This window comes from Lissotriton helveticus, chromosome 10 (genome assembly GCF_964261635.1).
Source record: "Lissotriton helveticus chromosome 10, aLisHel1.1, whole genome shotgun sequence".
Lineage (NCBI taxonomy): Eukaryota > Metazoa > Chordata > Amphibia > Caudata > Salamandridae > Lissotriton > Lissotriton helveticus.
The window spans coordinates 324,741,055-324,762,932 of record NC_136071.1 but is presented as its reverse complement, the minus strand read 5'-3'; the positions used below and the strand labels follow the sequence as shown (position 1 = coordinate 324,762,932).

The following is a 21,878-nucleotide window of genomic DNA, read 5'->3' as shown; positions in this document are numbered from 1 at the left end:
CACCCCATCTTTGGCCCTGTTTCTTCTCTTCTCTTATGGGGTGGGGCCCCCAGGGCCCCCACCCCATCCTTGGCCCTGTCTCTCCTCTTCTCCTGTGGGGTGGGGCCCCCACCCCATCCTTGGCCCTGTCCCTCCTCTTCTCTTGTGGGGTACATCCTTGGCCCTGTCTCTCCTCTTCTCCTGTGGGGTGGGGCCCCCACCCCATCCTTGGCCCTGTCCCTCCTCTTCTCTTGTGGGGTACATCCTTGGCCCTGTCTCTCCTCTTCTCCTGTGGGGTGGGGCCCCCACCCCATCCTTGGCCCTGTCCCTCCTCTTCTCTTGTGGGGTACATCCTTGGCCCTGTCTCTCCTCTTCTCCTGTGGGGTGGGGCCCCCACCCCATCCTTGGCCCTGTCCTTCCTCTTCTCTTGTGGGGTGGGATTTGCTTATGAGAGGAGAGAGTGGGGGCCGGGCTCTGTGCTGCCTCACAGGAGGCGTGGAGACTGCTGTCTCTGGGCCCCCACCCCCACCCTCTTTCCGGGCCTGCCTGGCTCTGACTTAAGAGAAACAATGTATATTGATACTTTGTTTCTCTTGTCAGTCAGTCAGAGGGAGGGGGCGAGGGGCTCAGCCTGCACCTGCTTCAGACTCCGAGGGAGAGAGGCTTGCTTCAGCGCAAGCCTCTCTCACAGCTCCCAGAAGAGCTGAAGGGACCGGGGCCCCCTGGGGCCTCCTTCAGTAACTGTAGAGAGTGAGGCCCCCCCGCACTGCGGGGGCTGCGGGGGCGTTTGTTACGCCCCTGGGTGAGTTAATTGCATAAAGATCTTACTACTTCTGCCCTAAACTGTTGTCTGTGCGGTAGGTTTATTTACTCTCCCTGTTTAAAAATGCTAAAATATGATCAACTATGGATGCTGTTAGATACCGTTTTAGGCTGAGAGAAGGTAGGGCAATAATAATGATGATACAATGTTTAGATCAGGCCTATAAAGCAATATTGTCGTAATTGTACACAATGGGAAGCCATATAGATTATATTCAACAGAGCACTGGACCTTCCTTTAGAGATAAAGAACCAGCTGCACAAATGCAATGAGTTGTATGCGCTTTGCACATCTGGCACATTAGCACTTTAGTACGTTAGTGAAAGTAATAGACTGAGTTAAAGAAGATCATTAATGCAGCGGCAGATGGTTGAATGATATATGTAAATTATTGTAGAAGTTAGAACATGAACAGCATTTAATACTAGGGAGTGTATGTATTGAATCTGCTTGCTGGAAACTAGATGTATTTACTTTAAACATTTAGCACATGAGTACTTTATTAATATAAGACAATAGACTTAACTAAAGATGATGGTAATGCAGTGGAAGATGGTCGAATAACGTATGTTAATCATTGCATAAGTCGGGAACATACTAAATCTTATACCTTGAGGTGTTTGTATTGAATTTGATTGTTGTAATTTAGAATTGTAAATTTTAATTGCGGAACCTTTATATATTCGATTATTTTTTAAATGATATATGCTATGATCTACATTTTTTATTGAAATCAACTGATTAATACAATATACTTTATTTATTAATATCACTAATGCTATTCCTTTCAGTGTTTGTTATGTACCTTTGTTTCGGATAATTTCTGCCGAGACTCTTTTGTTAAAGAGGTTGGCATAGATGGATTTTACATGGTAGCTGGTCCAAATTTTCCTTGAGTTTCCTGATGTTATGTGTCCTGACAAAGCAATGACTTGCCGTATGTGCCAATCCTGACTACGGTTGGCAGAGGAAGATATCTCCTGATGCATGCGGAGGTGTGAGGAGCAAGTGGGCAGAGAAGGAAGTTAGCGTTGATTTCCGAAGTAGGAGTAGGAGGTGTATGGGGTGTAGGAAAGATGGTAGTGAAACACAACTGTTACGTAGAAAAAGTCAAGGTCAGAGCTGCAAGTACGGGTGGAGCATTTGGGCTGGTTATTGGTGAGTCAAGGAGTTGGAAGTTGTTAAGTATAGATAAGGAGGAAGAGAATAGTGAGAGCTAAGTGTAGCTGTGGTAGGCAGCAGAGGCTGGCTTTCAGAGGGTAGCACACCTCCCCATGGGGGAGGGTTTGGTTAGAAAAAAATACTTTCTATGAATCTATTTGGATGCATTTTAGTGCCTTGCGTGAGATACAGAATAGTGGTCTGCTATTGTCGCTGCAAACTACAACTGTCAGTGGATATCCCTCCACCGGCAATTAGGGGGTAAGAGAGGTTAGGACGTGGATACCTCCTCCCAATTAGAAATACACTCCCACAAATTGTATCCAGTCAGAACAGAACTAAATTAAAACCTTACGTGGTGTACACCGCGAGATGCGGGAAGAAAGCAATTCCTTTTTTTTAATTTAACCCTCACACACCCTATTGGTGTCATGCTTCATCATCGGGTTCACCCTGACTCCTAAAGGTCAGCGTGGGCTCGACCATATTTCAGGGAGCTCCTAGGAGATATAGGCCAGGGGGACTTAAGGTAAAAATCCTACTCCGTTCCCCAGGTAGCCCTTTTATTCTCGGGGACGTAGTGGATATTAAAAAGTAATAAAAAACGGGTCTTTTTTGGAGCTTATGGTCCCATGACCCTAAAAACCTGCCAACATGTTTCAGCCCAAAAAAAGATGGCCTAATAGGTCCTGGGCTTTCATCAGGGCACAAAGGATTCCGCCCCTGGCATTAACCGACAGTTATCCTATATATTATTATTGAAGGAACAAAAATAAGTGGGGAGTATACTTATCTCCCTTCTTTATGTACGAGAAAAATTCCGCCTGTAAGGGGAATAAAAAGACAAAAGACATACAATTATGCAACATAATAATCATAGTCATAGTGTACCAATGCACCCATCATGCACGGGTGCTCTTAATCCCATGCTTTCATGATCAATAATTCATGACCGTTATCCAGAGCTGATATAGCTCAGTTGATCTCACCTTGTCCATTGGGCGGTATGCGATGTATGCCACAAAAGGTTTTAATTTAGTTCTAGAGCTCTGTTCTATCTGAATACAATTTGTGGGAGTGTAGTCTGCTATTGTCCTCAGATTCAGTTCTTAACATTGAAATGAAAGAGGATATGTGAGAGACACTTTAATTAGGATTGCAATTAACTGGCAGCTGTAAAATAAGTTGCAAATTCTGTACTGAGTTTAAGGTGATTACAGAAAACATTCTTTGTATTCTTGCTTTTTTCAAATCCATTTGTGTGCTCTGCACAGCAATTAAGTCACACTCACTTGGTAAGTTTAGTAGATATGAGTAGAAGCTATCTAGGTTGAGACAGGACTGAGAAAGGGTGGAGATCAACTTGGATGGTCTGAATTTCACTCATCGGCTATATACTTATGACTATAAGATCTTTAGTTTTGTATATGGCTATTTAAATTGGTTGCTTGTGACCTACAGTGAAGATCATATTAATTTCCTTGAGGATATCAGCTATATGCAGCAGAACTCTTCATGCATTGTCATCTTTTTCTCTGCAGCATTGGGATTTTTTATTTAGGTGATCGATAGTGGTTTTATAATGGTGTACACGTGTCCTGTGGCAGTTTCCATAATTTGTGTTAACCCTCTGGCCAAGAGTACTATATCAGGACTGCCAGGATGATATAGCTGTTAAGCAGCTTGCATTGTTTGCACTCTGCAAAGGTAGAGTCTAGTTGTGGTGATTCCTGTAAAATGTGGCCACCGCTGTTGTCCAGTTTGGATTGTTTAGGGCAAATCAAGAGTCATGTGCAATTATCAAAACACACAATGCGCAATGAGTAATAGACTCACTTTTGGGCATACCTTTGTCCACTTATGGTGTATATCAATCACACAAAATCTGATGGGAGGAATACTTGCAAATAGTCTGACCATTAGGAATAATTCGGTGTAGCATTCCCACCCATCATTTTTCACCCACTGTGCCACTCCAAACAAAGGCCTGCGTTCAGCCACTCTGCCATTCCAAGCTAAGGCCTACCTTATGCAAATCAGTACTGGCCCCGGCCCTCATGAGAGTAGTCCATCCCGAACTACCAGATGGGACCCGTTCCAGAAGGGAAAATTAACTGGCTTTCTGCCTTGTTAGCTTTCATCATTGAGGTATAGCTTGGATTCTATGGCACAGTGAGGTCCCTTGTTCACTGTGTCCTTGGAACCAGGCCACACATGACTGATGAGGCCCTACTAGGCCAAAACTGGTCTTGGGTTGTATGAGGATGAGAGGTACACCTTGACTTCATGAAACTGTAGTTTTTTTCAAGAAACATCTTTCACTCCAGCCTCTTTCCTTCAGCTCCTCTCCTTGTCAATGCCCTTATCCTTTTGAATAATAACATTCTATACAGGGAACAACAGGACCCGCATTCTGATTCTATGGAATACACATGGGGAAGGATTTTGATGACCCACAAGGTGCATAGAGGATCTGCATTCAGGATAACACAGGTTGCTTGCGTTCCGATTCTGAGAGGACCAGGCTCGGCAGTTAGGCTGGACTGATTTACATATGGTGTTGTTGCATGATGGGTAAAAAAACTATTTGCAAGCATTCTTCTCATCACATTTTGTGTGATTGATGTAAGCCCCGAGTGGTCATTGGTATGCACAGACGTGGGTCCATTGCTCACTGTGCCATATATTCCAAGCTATACCTCAATGACGAGGCATAACAAGGCCAAATCTGGTTAGAGGTTACATGTGTTTCCTTCAGGAAGGTGATTTTCCATCCAGTTCGGGATGTACTGTTCCCATTTGGGGCATGGTCAATACTGACTTGCATATGGTAGGCCTTTGTTAAGAGTGGCACAGTGGGTGAAAGCTATGGGTTGAAATGCTATCCCAAGTGATTGTCAGAAGTTAGGCTATTGCAGCATTCCTCTTATCACCTATTGTGTTATTAGGGTGAAGTTTCGATATTGCAGGCACTTTTGGCCCCTCTTGGCTACAGTGTTTAGTACAGATCACAATATTTTGGTTTGAAATTATAGAACCCATTTGTCATAAATTCTCATTTTGAATATACCCAGGTTTTTATTTATTTTCTAGAATTAGATAGTCATTTGTATCCGTATCATGGCTGGAAAGGACGTCCAAAGTTTTGCCACCTGCACTGAAAATGAGTATCCATCAGTGATTTTCTTCTAAGAACAAACAATGATGAAAGAAGAGGTAAATAGTAGCACAATTACAGGCTACATCTGACCTTGTGATACCAAGATATCCATTTTAGCAATGTTTTTCTTATGTTGAGCTAATATCATTAGCAGTGTCTGTTGGCGAATAGTATCAAAGTCTACTATTAGGTTCTTGTCTGGGCCCTACATTATTTAACATCTATGTGGCCCCCCTGGCTAACATCATGAGATCCCACGGTTTCGTCCCAGTATCGTACGCGGACGATACCCAACTCCTCTTTCCGTTTAAAACTTTGACATCTGAAGTGCGAAACTCCTTTGCCCGGGGCATGAAAGAAGTGGCCCAGTGAATGGCCTCAAACTTCTTACAGTGCAACGTCTCCAAAACGGAGGTGATGCTCTTCGGGGAAGCAAACGCCTGTGGACTCCCGACTGGTGGCCGCAAGATCTGGGCCCAGTCCCTGAGCCCAAACAGTGCGTGAAAAATCTCGGAGTAAAACTGGACCAGGAGCTTTCCTTGAAACAACATGGAAACCAAGTGGTTGGCTCCTGTTTCCATGTTATTGGGCTTCTCCGAAGAGTGTTCCCCGTGCTCCCTGATACCACCAGAAGAACTTTGGTACAGGCGCTCATATTGAGCAGACTAGACTACTGCAACGGATTGTTGCTAGCTGCCAACGAGGGGGTCATTTCCAGGTTGCAGGTTGTGCAAAACACCGCGGCACGCCTTGTCCTTAATGCCCCTGCACGCACTCCATCTAAACCCCTGTTGGCCAAACTTCACTGGCTTCCAGTGAAACAGAGGGTAATGTTCAAGACGTGCTGTATTATCCATAAGTGCCTTATAGGGAAAGGCCCTGACTACCTGACTAAAAAATTTGGTGTATATGTTCCCTCTCGATCGCTTAGATCAGGAGATCAAGAACTCCTATGTGTCCCAAGGATTAAGAAGACAAGGCAAGGGGGCAGGGCCCTATCTGTTGCCGGCCCTAAGCTATGGAATAATCTCCCCAGAGAAATCAGACAATGTAGGGAACACCTTCCGTTTAGGAAGAAACTAAAAACTCTTCTCTTCCAATATTAGGTTATCTATATTAGGAAATAGGACACCTGAAAGAACCTGCTTTGCTTAAAATTATGCCAAGGGCGCGGAGATACTCCTTCGGGAGTCGATTCCCAGCGCGGTATAACATTGCAAATAAATAAATAAATAAATGTATGACACAGATCAGGTGGACCACAAGAGATTTCTTTGCAAGGGAGGGGCTCCAGTTTATTGGTTCACTTAAACAGTTTGGGAGGGGAAAACAGGAATAGTACAACAAGTCCGAAGTCAACAGTCCCGGCGGCGTCCTCTCTATGGGAAGAAACCCTCTTCTCCTTGACGGCGTAGGGCAGGTCTCCTCTCGTCGGATTTCTTTGAGTTTATGTGCAGTCCGGCCTTCCCCAGGGCTTTAAGTATCACGTGACAATGCTCTAAATATTCTTCCCAGGTAGAGCTGAAATTGACAATGTCATCTAGATAGGCAGAAGAGTATCCTTGATGGGGTCTAAGAACCTGGTTCATAAGGCATTGAAAAGTGGCTGGGGCTCCGTGTAACCTGAAGGGCAGGCCGATGAATTCAAACAGGCCATCCGGTGTTGTGAATGCTGTTTTCTTTTGATCTGAGGCTCGAAAGGGGATTTGCCAATATCCTCTTGTTAGGTCTAAAGTGGTGGTGTATTTAGCGTCCCCTAGGCATTTCATGAGCTCGTCCACTCGGGGTAGAGGATATGCATCGAGGATAGAGATGGCATTTATCCATCTAAAATTGATGCAGAACCGTATACTCCCGTCAGGTTTAGGAACCAGGATGGTAGGGGAGGACCAATCGTTATGGGAGGGTCTAATGACTCCCATCTCAACATGTTCCTGACTTCCAAGGAGATGGCTTCCCGAGAGGCAGCGGGAATCCTATAGAGACGGAGAGGGACCACTTTGTCAGGTGCAGTGTTGATGCAAAGTTCTACTAGTGTGGTTCTGCCGGGTCGGTCTGAAAACAGGGTGTTGTGCTTTATGAACACGTCTAACAAGAATTCTCGCTGTTGGTGGCTGAGTTGTTCATTCATGACTAGCTGTTCTAGAGAACTGTCCAAATGGTTAGGGACCTGTATCAGATGGTTGTTTTGGGGGGGAAGGGGGGCCTAGCCCCTTTTTTAACAGATTAATATGGTACATCTGAGTTTGTTTGGGACCGATCTGAAGCCTATACGTTGTCTTACCAATGGTTTCTATCACTTTGTAGGGTCCCTTCCACTCGTTCTTTACCCTGGCCAAGGAGTTGGGTAGAAAAACCAAGGCCCAGTCGTCTACCCGAAGAGATCGCCATCTCTTCCCTTTATCGTACTAAGGTTTCTGTCTGACCTGGTTCTTCTCTAGGTTGGTGTGGGCTAGGTCTTGTAGTTTGCCCAGACGGGATTTTAGATGTTGGGTATACTCGAGCAGTTCTACCGCCTCATCGGGTTCCTTCTCCCAGGCTTCCCTGGTCATTTCCAACAGAGTCTGGGGTTGCCTTCCATACACCATCTCGAAAGATAGGCACCCAAGACTTCCCTGGACCTGTCCTCTTATGACAAACAGGGCAAGCGGTAGGAGGCGGTCCCAATGCTTACCCTCGAGTACCAATATTATTTTAAGGGTCAGTTTTAGGGTCCTGTTATATCGTTACACTAAACCATCGGTTTGTGGGTGATAGGCCAAGGTTTTTATCTGTTTGATGTCCATCAGTTTACAGACCTGTCTCATAAGTTTTGAGATAAAGGGGGTGCCCTGGTCTGTAAGGATTTCACGGGGAAATCCAATGTGGGAAAAATACTCTAGGAGCTTGTCAGCAATAGTGGCGGTGGTGGGAGCCCGACGTGGAAAGGCTTCTGGAAAGCGAGTGCAGTAGTCCACCATCACCAGTATGTATTGGTGACCTTTCGCTGTTCTGGGTAAAGGCCCTATAAGATCCATCCCTATTCAATCAAAGAATTTCCCTATTATTGGTAGAGGTTGTAGTGGAATGGGTGTTGGTCGGTATGCGTTCTTGTTTTGACAAATAGGGCACTCCTGGCAGTATTATTTTTACCTGGGCATAACTGCCGGGCAAATAGAAGTGTCTTAGGAGGTTCTGGGTTACCTTGTATGGTCCTAGGTGTCCTGCTAGTAAGTGTGAGTGTGCGTCGAACATGATCTGTTCCCGAAAGTCACAGCGAACAAGTAACTGTGGTTTCTTGTTGGCCTTTGCAATTGTATATAACAACCCAATGTTTACCCTAAAAAGAAGGAATTCTAGTACAGGGTTGGAGGCAGTAGCCCAGGCTTGCTGCCATGCTGGGGCAAGGGTTGGGTCATTGGTTTGTGCCCGTTGAAAGCGTTTATCAAGGTGCCAGGGTTCCTGTGTAAGTAATGCTCTCGGAATCCCATTTTGGTCTTGAGAATGTGTAAAATGCCCTACCTTGGCCTTTTCCCATATGAGTGACATGAAGTGGGGGTTATCAGCTCCTAGAATCAATTGTTCTGGGAGGGTAGGCAGAACTCTCACTGTCACCATTGTGAGGGTATTCCCGGGGCATCTAAGGGGAATCCTAGCTGTGGGATATTCCTTAACATCTTCAAGAACACAACCCTCTCCCCTGGATTTAGCTGTTCTTCCCTGACCAATTCAGCATGGACAACAGACTGCCTGCAACCAGAATCTAAAAGTGCTTCTATGTGGACCCCATTCACATATACACTTACATAGAAGCAAGAACCTAGCTCCTCACTATACAGTATGCTCCGAGGTATGCAGCTCACATCCATAGGCTCGTCCTTACGTTTCTTGGACAGGCACGGGCGATATGGCCCCATTCACCACATTCAAAGCACTGTGGTCCACTGTGGTCCACGCAAACGAGGGCCTTTCGCCCTAGGAGGTGGTATCTTCTCAGGGTCTTTGATGGGGCGTAGAGGTTTTCGTGGTACGGGTTGGGATCGAGATGGTTTCTCTGCTTCCCAGTGAGGGTTACGGGGTTGTGCTCTGGAATAGGATGCGGCCATGTCAATGGTTTGCTCTGGTGTTAGGTTTGAGTGCTGTTTAAGCCACCTCTGTGTGGGGTAGGGTAGGGTAATGCCTCAATAAATTTTTCCAGATAAATGGCATTCATAATTTCGTTCTTGCTACGTTTATTAGGGTTAAGCCATTTCTCCGCTGCCAGCTTCAGTTTAAAGAAGAGGGTTTTTGGATTGTCCCCGGGTGACCCTCTCTCTTTTCGGAACTTCATCCGATATGTTTCCGAATCCATGCCCAAATCGTGAAGGGTGATCATCTTAACCTCTTCATAGTGTGTGATGCCTCCAGAGTTTGCAACCTGGTAGGCCTCTTGTGCCTCACCGGAAAGCAAAGGAGCCAAAAGGAAGGGCCATTTGGCTACCAGCCATCAGGAGGCCCTAACAGCCTGCTCAAAATTCAAACAGAAGGCGTCGGGATCTTCCCCGGGGACATATTTCTGGAGGATTACAGTTGGTGCGGAGGGGAATGCTCTGCCCCCCTTGGGACCCTCATCGCCCTGTACTGCTTCTTCACCAACATGCATAAGAGCCTCTATTTGCCCCTTTATTAAGTCTTTGAAAAGGTCCCTGTCGGCTTGGGCGGTGGTCATTTGCCTCTTGACCGCCAACTCCAACTTTTTCTGTCCTTCAGCCAAGTGTTTGATCAATGCCCCCATTTCTCTTCATAATGGAGGGTCCTGGATCCTATCTGGCTCAGCAAGTGTCGGAGTATGCCAGGGATTAGGTGGACCACAGGAGTTTTTTTTTGCAAGGGAGGGGCTCCCGTTTATTGGTTCACTTAAACAGCGTGAGGGGAAACAGGAATAGTAAAACATGTATGAAATCAACAGTTCCGGTGGCGTCCTCTCCAGGGAAAGAAACCCTCTTCTCCTTAACGGCGTCGGGTGGGCTCCTCTCGTTGCATGGAATGAGGGGAAGACAGCAAAAAAAACAACAGGCACTCTGATTAGTGCTCGAGTTTTGTGGAGCCACAAAAAGTAAACCAGGGGTGGGAGAACCGTGAGGAAACACACACTGTGGTTTAACGGGTGTGAGGGAGCGGGAAAAAAACACTGTCACCGGAGAGGGGAGATTCAGAAGGTAGACAGCCCGTTGCTGACCGTTTACCCAATGTGCAATCAGCGGGATTAGGTGAGCTTCCCCGCTTGACCAGCCGGCTTGCGGGCTCCCACCCCGCTCTCCAGTCCCCGTACCCAAGCACGCACCTGTTAAAGTCACGACCCTCCAGAGCCGTGGCTGGGCGCAGCGTCCTCCAGGTAGCCACTCGGCTTCTCAAACAGGGGATCAGCGCTTCCTCTCGACTGATCCAGGATCCTCTGCGTCTCTCCACACGATACCCAACTATCCACTTCCTCCTTCCAGGTTCCGCCTTCTCCTTGTAGTCGCCAGTCTTTATCCTGCTTGTCGTGCTGTAGGTCCGCCCTCCAAGGAGGAGGTGGGGTGAAAGGGCCAGCCGCTGCATTCTTCCTGGTGATCGTGAATTCCGGCGCGATCGCCATTGTCTGCAGGCTGGAGGGGAGAAAGCTCGTATAAGTCAAGAGGGGCCCGGGGTGAGGCCTTGGCGGGACGAGGCAAGGTCCGACAGTCCAGAAGTAGATTTGTGTTGCTAGGCCGATCATTATTTTATAGCCTGCGAGATAATTATTCTACTCATCAAGGACCTCCCATTCTATTACTCTTTCACAGAGTAGCCCATCGTAAATTGGTTTGGCGTTGAGAAGATAAGAAAGGTTGTGTTCAATCCCTAAATAATGGAATAATTGGATTATGCCTATTTGGCATATTTAATTTACTTATAGGTCCCTAGAAAAGAAAGCGGTATACCATTTACACCGGCTCTGTACATTAAACGCTACTAGTGGGCCTGCATCACTTAATGTGCCAGTCACTTAAGTAGCCCCTTAAAACATGTCCCAGGTTGGCTATTGCAACCTGAATGCAGTTTTAAACTGCCAATTCAACTTGGCAAGATGCCCCCTTTGCCAAGCCTTAAACTGCACTTTTATTGCATATAAGTCACCCCTAAGATAGGCCTAGACAGCTGTATCAACTCGGTCTCAGAGAGACGAAGCAGCTGTCCGAATCGAACTTTGGGGGGCCAGAGCAGGACCTCCTCCAATCAGAACCCTCTGAATCGGTCACGGAAGTTGCGTATGGGTCCCCCCGGTCTAAGCATGCACAGTGTGGCGGGCAACATGGGGTGCCCGCTGCGGTGTGTACGCTTTTCCCTACCCACCCCTTTTTTTCAATGGGAGCCTGTGTATGCGTCCATACACAAGCTCCCATACCATGCTATGGGAGTCCGAGTGAACCAAGTCCGTAATCATGCAGTTGCATTGTATTCGCTTGGTCGGGCACGCACGGCGCGTTCCGCTAGGAAAGCCCTTCGGATCTGATTTGTACGGAGGGCTTTCCTAGCCTGATCAAAATCAGCACTAATTCTTCACTGCCACTTCATTGAGCCGCTCCCCAATAATGAGGCTTCCTCTTTGGACACCGCCTCTGGCCTTGCCCCCCTGAACTTTACTTTCTGAGATATTTTTCCACAAAATTTCTTCTGAGTTCAAAGGTTAGCGCCAACCGGGCCCAATCCTCTTCTTGTATCCAACCCGCACTCCATCGTGGTCAGCCATATTTTTAGATTTTGATCAATTTTCGCAAGACTAGAGGTCCACTTGCCACTTTGATCTTTTAGGTGCTACTTTTTACACTAAACTTTACAAATTCATAACTCCGGTTTCACAGGTTGTGTTTTTGGTTGTTTTGGTGTCAAGCAATTTATTAAAATGTACTCTATTTTTCTAAATTGGTGTGGGATTTTTCATGTGCTTTGTGTTCACATTATTGCTGTTTGGGTTTTGCATAAACACTTTACACATTGCTTATAAGTTAATCCGGACTGCTTTTGTACCAAGTTATTAGAGGATTAAACACAGGTTAATCTAGTGACTTTTGTGGTTCACTCTGATAGGGATTGTGGTTTTTGCTTGAGCAGGGTTAACAGCCCACTCAATCAACAACTCCATTTCTCACAGGTATTCTACCACACAAACCTAATAGAGCATCTGGTGGATGGGGGGGACACATCTAGGAAATTATAATTATGAAGATGGATACGTTTTTGGGGCATGACTATTTCTCAAATTGGTTCAAATAGAGGAAGGAATAAAAAGAGCCCGGATCAGGATTGGGAGAGAAATATCCTGCAAACGGGTTACAGCCACAGGTGGCAAGAGGTAGTGAAAGTGTGAAGTTTTGTCTCTATAATGGCCACCAAATGTCTACGGTCCCTAATGACCCACATTATGAGCTTGACAGTACTCCTGGGTGAACTGTGATATACAACCAGGCCAGTATAAATGGACACCCAGAAAGTAGTTCTAAATGCAACTATACCTTAAGAACTGGTTTGGTTGAATATTGCATGTGTGAAAGATAGTAATTGAAACTGTTAAGCCAGGTTTGTGCATCAGTGGATATTGGTGATTAATCTCATCACATCAGAGACAAACCAGAGGCATTTCCTGAAGGAGGTGGTTAAAAACATTTAAAGATTTTTATTACTCTTTGACCGGTAATAAATAAAACATATTCTTTTGAGTATGATAGAAGGTGGGACTTTAGACAATTATTTTTACATTACATAATATAAATTATCTTAGATAGTGATACTTTGTCAAGGGGTCAAAATTATTTATTCAGTTTTTCCCACAAAGAAATTCCGGGTGATTAACACTGGTCACTATTTCTTTTTTAGTAACAATTGTTAAGATTTTTTTTTTTTAGAAAGATTCCTGTGTGACTTTTGCAAATTTGTAAGAGAAAGTGTCCAAACCTCATGCATGATAGGTTTCCAAGTTTCATATGGAGCTGTGTTTGTCCCGCCTTCAGTCCACTCCTAAGATGACCACAGGTGTTGCCTCACAAGACTCTTGAGAACAGCACTGAGAGGGCTAGCTCATCAGACAGGTGGACCATGCTAAGACAGTGCTCTCCACAGAGCCAAAGGGAAGGTTGTGTGTGGGACTGTAGGTGTGCCTGTATGTTTGTGGTCAGCATGTGTTAGCCTCTGTGCTTGTTTGTGGCCATGAGTACCTGGATCTCATGGGCTTGCCATAACGTTTAACAATTTACTACGTTTTATTTAACTCTCCATCAGGTTTAAATCCTTTACATATTTGCTTATTTTGATTCAGCAACTTATTAAGGATGGTATTGGCCCCAGTGCAAGCAAGAATGGGCTACAATCTCCAAGTTTGGTAGTAACAAATCTATATTTGGACTGCAGTGGGCACTTCACTCCCCTAGCCTCTTATGATACTGCCGTTGCTACACTATTGAACGCTATATTATTCCTTGATTAATAGAACTCTTTCTCTTTCTTGGAGCTTATTCTTCTCCCCTTCCTCCTGGCCAGACAGACTCACACACAGTTAGGTATGTACTACTACTTTATTTTGGGAAGCTCATTCATTTGTGAGACTACCTCTACCATCACTGGTTCATGTTTCCTCCTTTCCACTCCCCTGTAACATCTAGTACTTTGACAAGGTCTTAGAGCATCATAAAGTGCTAGTCTAGGATCCATTGTTAACAAAACATGTAACTCAATATGTGTGTTTGCAGGAATGGTTGAAGTATTTTGAGAGCTTCAAGCAAAATAGGATTTTGACTTCTGTATTAAATAATCAAAAAGGCAATTAGTCAGACCTTTCTCATTTATATTGTTGAAATTTGGCACCAACACAAGCTGGCATCCTACCTCATCGTATAGAAGTGTTTCCTGTGTTTATTGGAGACTGCATATCCGGTGGTCTAAGAATTTGGTTCCAGTAAGTATGCGCACAGGAAGGCCTGTTTTTCCACTGGTCTTTGTGTGTGTACATAGTCATTCGACGTGTTGGTCTGTGTGCACTTATGGCTATCTCTAGATATGTTGCTATGTTTGTATATCTTTCTATATTTGTTGTTCTTGCAGATGTCTCAGTGTCTTAAGTGCTCACCACTAAAATTTGCAATGATCTGCAGATCAGCAATTTCGAAACGTGACAAGGCCCAACCAGCCTTACATTCTTGAGAGGTTGGTACATTGAGTAATGTTAATTTGGATAATAGTACCACCTATTATTTGCAGCAGTTAGAAACAGCAGATGTGTTCATGAAGTGCTACATTATAATCATCTGTCAATTTTCTGCATATATGTTGGGCGTTTGCTTACAGGCACCATCACAGGTCAACCTATTGGCTAAGTTTGTGGTTGTTTTTATAGTAAACTCCATTTCTAGGGTCCATCACACGTCAGGCAGTTTCCTGCCCAGTTCTCCTCGGATTTATCAATAAAAGAGGCAACTGTGATTCTAGTCACAGGGTGTGTGGAAATATGGGGTTATATACACAGGGTCATGAGGTTTTGGGGAATAAGATGTTGCAAACATTGTCTCCAAACTAATTCCCACATATTTTTGCGAAAGTCTCTGGGTGAAATAATACAGATTTGTAGAATTATTGTGTATCTTGTAATTCTAATTGGATGGGTCACTCCAGTTAAAGGCAATCCAAATCAGGATTACAGGCATACGCCTTATGAGGACCACATAATTTATTTTATATGCAGCACACCTGCCCTGACTTTTTCCTCATAGATCCCCCCCCCCCCCAGTTAGCACAAGGACCCAGCAAGGACTACCACCCCACAAATATGAAGTTTTTTATATGACCAACTGACCACCAGAAAGTAAGACCAGTTTAATCTAGTCCTATTTCTAATGCAATTCAGAAAACCCTGGAGACTGGAAGAACTGTCACTTAAGAGACAGGCAAGACAAGCATTGGAAATGCAATAGGTCTCGCACCATTAGAGTTAGTGCTTTTAGAATTGTTTATGGGTTTTTTTTGTAAATGTTTAGCATTTTTGTTTCCTGTAGCCAATGCTAAAGAATTACAAATAAAAAAAGCCATAAACATTTCTTAAAGCTGTAACTGAAATGGTCTGAGACCTATTGCACTGTGTGAGGGTGAGGGGTTGAGGGTGGGTGAGGGTGAGGGTGGGTGAGGGAGGGTGAGGGGTTGAGGGTGAGTGAGGGTGAGTGAGGGTGAGGGGTTGAGGGTGAGTGAGAGTGAGGGTGAGTGAGGGTGAGTGAGGGTGAGGGGTTGAGGGTGAGTGAGTGAGGGTGAGGGTGAGTGAGGGTGAGGGTGAGGGTGAGTGAGGGTGAGGGGTTGAGGTTGAGGGTGAGGTGTTGAGGGTGAGTGAGGGTGAGGGTGAGTGAGGTGTTGAGGGTGAGTGAGTGTGAGGGTGATTTAGGGTGAGGGGTTGAGGGTGAGTGAGAGTAGTTGAGGCTGAGTGAGGGTGAGTGAGAGTGAGGGTGAGTGAGGGGTTGAGGGTGAAGGTTTGAGGGTGAGGGTGAGGGGTTGAGGGTGAGTGGGGGTGAGGGGTTGAGGGACGGTGAGTGTGGGTGAGTGTGGGTGAGTGAGGGTGAGTGAGGGTGAGGAGTTGAGGGTGAGTGAGGGTGAGGGTGAGTGAGTGTGAGGGGTTGAGGGTGAGTGAGGGTGAGTGAGGGTGAGGCTGAGGTGTTGAGGGTGAGTGAGGGTGAGTGAGGGTGAGTGAGAGGTTGAGGGTGAAGGGTTGAGGGTGTGAGGGTGAGGGGTTGAGGGTGAGTGAGGGTGGAGGGTGAGGGGGTGAGGGTGAGGGGGTGAGGGTGAGGGGGTGAGGGGGTGAGGGGTGAGGGTGAGGGGTGAGGGGGTGAGGGTGTGGGGTGAGAGTGAGGGGGTGAGGGTTAGGGGGTGAGGGTTAGGGGGTGAGGGTTAGGGGGTGTGAGCGTTAGGGGTGTGAGCGTTAGGCGGTGTGCGGGTTAGGGGGTGTGAGGGTGAGTGTGAGTGAGGGGGTGTGAGGCTTCGGGTGTGTGACGTTGCTTGAGTGTGTGTGAGGGTGAGTGAGGGTGTGAGAAATAATAATAATAATAATAATAATAATAATAATAATATGTATTGCTATGGAGGGCACATTTGGAGATGCTTTCTGTTTACAGAGTGTCCTTTGCAGATAAGAAATGCACCAAACAGAAAAAAAATACAATGTATGTGTATATCTGATATTTTGGAAGGAGGGCAGCTAAGTGCCTTGCATTTTAGTACAGGTGTGATTTGAATTGCCAAGCTCTTTCAAGACAATTGGACATTATTGCAATCCGAGAAGCCAACCACACCCTTCAAGTGCAAACACTTGTTCTGCCTCCAGGAATTTCCAAAGACTGCTGAATAACCATTTCATATTTTAGTTAATGGCGGGGGCAGTGGGAAGTGTTTTCATATATTGTCCGAAATCACATTCTCACCCCCCCCCCCTCAGTCCCAGCTAAATAAAAAAAAGGTAACAAAGTAACGATCCCATGTATGTTTCTGTTCTTAAAATATTAAAAAAAACAACCTGGCCATATTAAAATGTTGCACTAAAAGCGTCGAAAAGCATTGGTGTGAGACCCATTTGTGCCTCGAAGCCTCGAAAAGTTGTAAGATAGGCGCTTGGGCTCCTCTGTAGGATGGAAGAGAGAATATGTGTCTAGGGTCCTCTTTTAAATTTAACATTTAACCCCTGATGTGCTTTTGAGAAGCTTTACCGCGTGTTATGTCATAGGTCACGTGTAGAGCGCCTGCGCCGCCTCAATGCGCTGCTGTACAAAAAACACTTCAAAGAGAGGGGCAGGCATGCTTCCCAATGAGGCTGCCAGCTTACCCTGGATGCTATAAACAAAGAGGGCGTTCGATTAAACCGCTGCTCCAGCACGATTAATCTACATTTTTTCAGCGCCATTAAATCTGATTTTCCAGCACTAATCGTGAAACCCCTGATACAGTGGAGGCGGATTTAATAAAAAACAAGTAAAAAAAATCAGGAAACCACACTAGAGGATTAAGAAGTTCTTCACAAAATATATATTTTATTGTATGTGGCTGGAGAAAAATGTAAATAATTAAAGGGTATGGTCTTTTGAGTAAAATTATGCAAGTACAAATGCTACAGGACAGTTTCCTCTGCTCCCGGCTCCCTTTCTAGTGTCGCCTTTATCGCTCAAACTCATTTGGCGCTGCGTAGGCATTTGAATTTGGTGAAACCCGCATTTACCAAAAATAATATGCATTTGCTTATGCATACGATAAGTAAGGATCGTGTGTAATCGCCTATCCTTTAATTATTAATAATGACCTGGCGATAATAAAGTGTCACAATAAAAGTGGTGAAAAGCATTACTGTGAGACCCTTTGTGCCTCGAAACGTTATTCGATAGGCGCTGGAATGCCTATGCTTACTTGGCAAAACAAAAACAAAACAAAGATGGAAAAGGGGCTTATATTTAAAAACACGTTATCAATTGCGTTCTGATATAATACAGGGAGCGATTTGATTAAGCACAGGGTGGCTTGGTGTGATAAATAGAATATCAATTCTGGATGTCATTTCACAATTGGAACACACGTATATTACTGAAATGAGCCTAGTCGCAATGCACGTGTCATAAGTCTATGTACTGAAATATTTTCCAAGTACTAATTCAAGAGCTTATTTTATTGCATGAGCTTAAAATAGTATAGAGTGCATTGCATGCGTGTTACTTCAATGAGACGGCCAAACAAAATGTGTACATGCTATAATGCCTCTTATAACACACTTTACCTTCACCCCTTCCATTCAACTGTGAAAAGTCTCTTCCGCGTTTTCCACAGGAAATGACGCACCTCCCTATCTTCAAATGATCCCTACGAACAATTGTCACGCTCTCCCACTAAAGCACTCCCATTTGTATGCAAGTTAAATATTTATTATATAAGAAATCTCATTTTCTATGGCTGTTCAAACGTAAAGCGCACTAACAACCATTAGATGGGCGGAGAAGCACAAGATACAATAAAGAAATCATAAGCATGAGCGTGAAAAAAAAGCGAAAGAGAAAGCAGGGTAACCTGACCCAGGAGGGGGGAGGAGGGAGGAGAAATGCGTCTCGGCCGGAGCAGGGGGCGGAGCAGGGAGAGCGGGCTTTGAAATGTACTTCACACGGCCGGCCGGTCGTGAAACTGAAAGCATGGCCGGCCGGCCGTGAAAGCCTTTGATGCCGCAGGGGGTGGAGCGGCACCAGCTGGGAGAGTAGGCAAGGCAGGCGGCTGGGGGCATGTGCACGCGCTTTTAAGCTCAATGCGCATGCGCATTGAGCTTAAATTTCTCGTGCACTGCAAGGAATCGCCACGATTCCTTGCAAGTTGGATAAAGAGTGGATAAGCCACCATAGTCTCGCTTGCTCGATGCGCATGCGCATCGACAGGCGAGACCTAAAAAACAGCAAAGGAAGGCCCTCCAGGAACGAAACTGAATCTAACTATAAACCCACACCCTCGGGAACTGAAACTGGAAGTAAACATCCTGCTCATAATTGACAGTGTGAGATTGAAAATATTCTTCTGACCTTTTACTTCGGCAAACCTTGATTGTTTTAATGAGGCCATTGGCATGTATTACATAAAGGTCCATTTAGCACAGATACAGTAAATCTCTTCCCGATAGACACCAGTTCCCACTGTACAGTCTCCGTTTTAGTCACAATCCTGGAAAAGAAGCTACATTTGATTTGCAGGAAATCAATTTTTAATTTTTCGAAAGTAACATGAAATGTATGAAATTTGATGGAGAACAAATGGCGACTAATAATAAAAGTTTAATTTGTGAGGATTTGAATAACATGTACAGTACCCGGATGCATAACAGAATGCTTAACATATGATCTCTCATGGTTTTTGTTTAATAATAATGAGCCGAATAATAAGTCAAAAAAACTTAGTTCATAATGACAGTGGGTAGCAGAATAACAATTTAAATAAATTATAATGTTCCATAAATGTCTCCAGATGAATATAATGCCTCGGTATTAAGTCTATATTTTGTAAAGAACAAGGAAACCCAAGTAATCTGAGAGGGCCCTGGGGTACAGTTAATTATAAAGGAACAATGGTCCCTTACATACATGAATAATACAATGAGCGCAGTAATATACTAAAGGCTGTGCTCTCAAATCACAGATATGGCAAATACCTATATTTATTATATGTCAAACAATAAAAAGAAACAAGGAAAGTGGGACATTGATCCAGACAAGAAATTAAAAATACTCAGGCGTCTTCATGTGTGATCCTAAAACAATCAATAGGAAGACAACAAGCATATGGAGAGGCCCATTTCACGACATACATTAGGTATATAAACAATATAGTGTCAAGGAGCTACAGTCAACAGCATTTAGATCCCTGTAACAATAATGGAATCATTCCCAGGACTAAGCAATTATTGCCTGAGAAGCATGCCTAATATGAGCAAATAAATACAAGGCCCAATGAGGCTTGGAATATGGCAACGATGGAAGCATGTTGGTCCTGTAAAGGACATGGAATCAGCGAAGGAGATACTTGTCCGTCAAACAGGGTGCGTACTGAGATGGGTCGGTATCATGTGAATCACAGTGAATCCAATTGCACTGTGCCGGTAACACGCCAATGGTGACAATATGGTTCCATAGGGAAAATTAACTTAATGGACCCGGAATTGAAGCGTTATCTCTCACGTTGTCCGCTTGGTTTAGAGAGTGCAGCACTGCCAGAATTAAGGCTGGAGGGTCAAGGACCTAAGTGAGGGGAAGACGGCGCTCTACGGTGGAGTCATGGCAGGGAATGCGCCGCGAACTGTAGCTCCTTGACACTGTAATGTTTATATACCTAATGTATGTTGTGCAATGGCACTCTCCATATGCTTGTAGTCTTACTGTGGATTGTTTTAGGATCACACATGAATATGTCTGAGTTTTTAGAGTTTTTAAAATGTCTTGTCTTGATCACTGTCCCACTTTTCTTGAATCTTTTTATTGTTTTACATAAAATATATAACATTTTTCCATATCAGTGATTTGACAACACAGGGCCTCATTACTATGTCAGTCAGAAAGGAATCCGACCGACTCCTTGTCCGAATCGGCTCAGACCGACTCGCCATTGGCGAGTCCAACCTATCGATTATGATGGTTCCGACACCGTTCGGAAAGTCTCCCATTGACTTCAATTGAAGCCTATGCATCGACAGACAACACAGGCTCCCATTGCAAAAATGGGTGGTCGCAGAAAACGCTGCACCCTGTTGCAGGCACCCCATGGTGCCTGCCACACTGCGCATGGTTTTAAAGGGGAGTCCCTTGGGTACCCTCACGGGTCGCAACTGGAGGCCTCAGGGTAAAGGGGGGACTGCTACGGACCCCCAAACTCAATTCCTGACAGCTGTTTCTATGTCAGACAAACCAATTTGGAAAAGCTGTTCGAATCCGACATTGTAATATGTCGGTCGGAAACGAGGTTCGTAGAGCTGTGAGATTCTACTCCGACCGACTTAGAGTCTCTGAATGCCAGTCGAAACCGATTCAGAATAACTGAATGGTTACCTTTCCTTCGTAATCGGTCGCCGGAAATGTTTCAGAGTTGGTCTGAAACATAGGTTCCGACAAGGATTGGGAAAATCCGACTTCCAGTCAGAGACTTTCGGACCGACATTGTAATGAGGCCCACAGTGTGTATTATATCACTGTGCTTATTATATTATTCATGTCTGTATTAAGTTGAGATAAAAATAGTGATTCCGAAATATTGTGTGACATGAATTTCATGGCAAAAATAGTGTCACCGCAAGCATATAGAGTGCCAAATATAGACGGTAAGACGATCATTTAATGCATATATTGTTATTGTTAATTGATATTTGTATAGCGCTAAATCACCGTCAGGTCTCTTAGTGCTAGGGAGGGAGTAGGCGAGGCTGCTAGACGACCACAGGGGTCGAGCGTGAGTTAGGCTGTGCTTAGTGATTCCCTGAACAGGCCAGTTTTGAGCTGTTTCCTGAACCAAAGCAGGGAGGATTCCTTTCGAAGATGCTCAGGTAGCTGGTTCCAGAGCTGGGGGGCTAGGACAGAGAAGACTCTACCTCCTTTTGATGCAGTCTTATACCTAGGGCAGGATAGACAACAGGTTTCGGATGACCGCAGTGTGCGGCGAGGGACGTACGCCTCAAGGCGTTCCTTTATGTAAGTTGGGGCTAGGCCATAGATTGATTTATGGGCGATGCAGAGGCCGTTGAACTTCGCTCTTTGCCTAATAGGGAGCCAATGCAGTTTGCGCAACTAGGGAGAGGCAAGATATCTTCTAGGGAGCCTGAAGACCAGCCTCGCTGCTTCATTCAAGACCACCTGAAGTCCGTTAGCTAGTTTCTGAGGGAGGCCAATGTATAAGGCGTTGCCATAGTCTAGCCTTGAGACAATAGTAGCCTACACTACCATTTGAAGTGAGGTGGTAGACAGAAGGGGGACAATTTCCGCATCTGTCTGATCAGGCCAGTGCATGTACCGACCACCGAAGAAACTTGATTGGTCATGGAGAGCTCGGAGTCAATTTTTATACCAAGACTCTTCATGACCGGCACGGGGGTGGGGCCTAGCTCTTGGGGCCAGAAGTGATAATTCCAGTGGTAGTCTATTGTGGAGATGACCAGGACCTCTGTCTTGTCCGAATTGATTTTCAGTGAGTTTGCTGACATCCAACTCACTGTGAGTCTGAGGACATTTTGCACATGGGCCTGGGCAT

The 21,878-nt window shown here is 45.1% G+C and overlaps 1 protein-coding gene across 1 annotated transcript in view; it reads left to right on the top strand.

The window, feature by feature from the left end:
* Positions 1–21,878, top strand: part of TMIE (transmembrane inner ear) — a 636,311-nt gene that overhangs the window by 185,459 nt on the left and 428,974 nt on the right. The gene's annotated exons all lie outside the window — the stretch shown is intronic.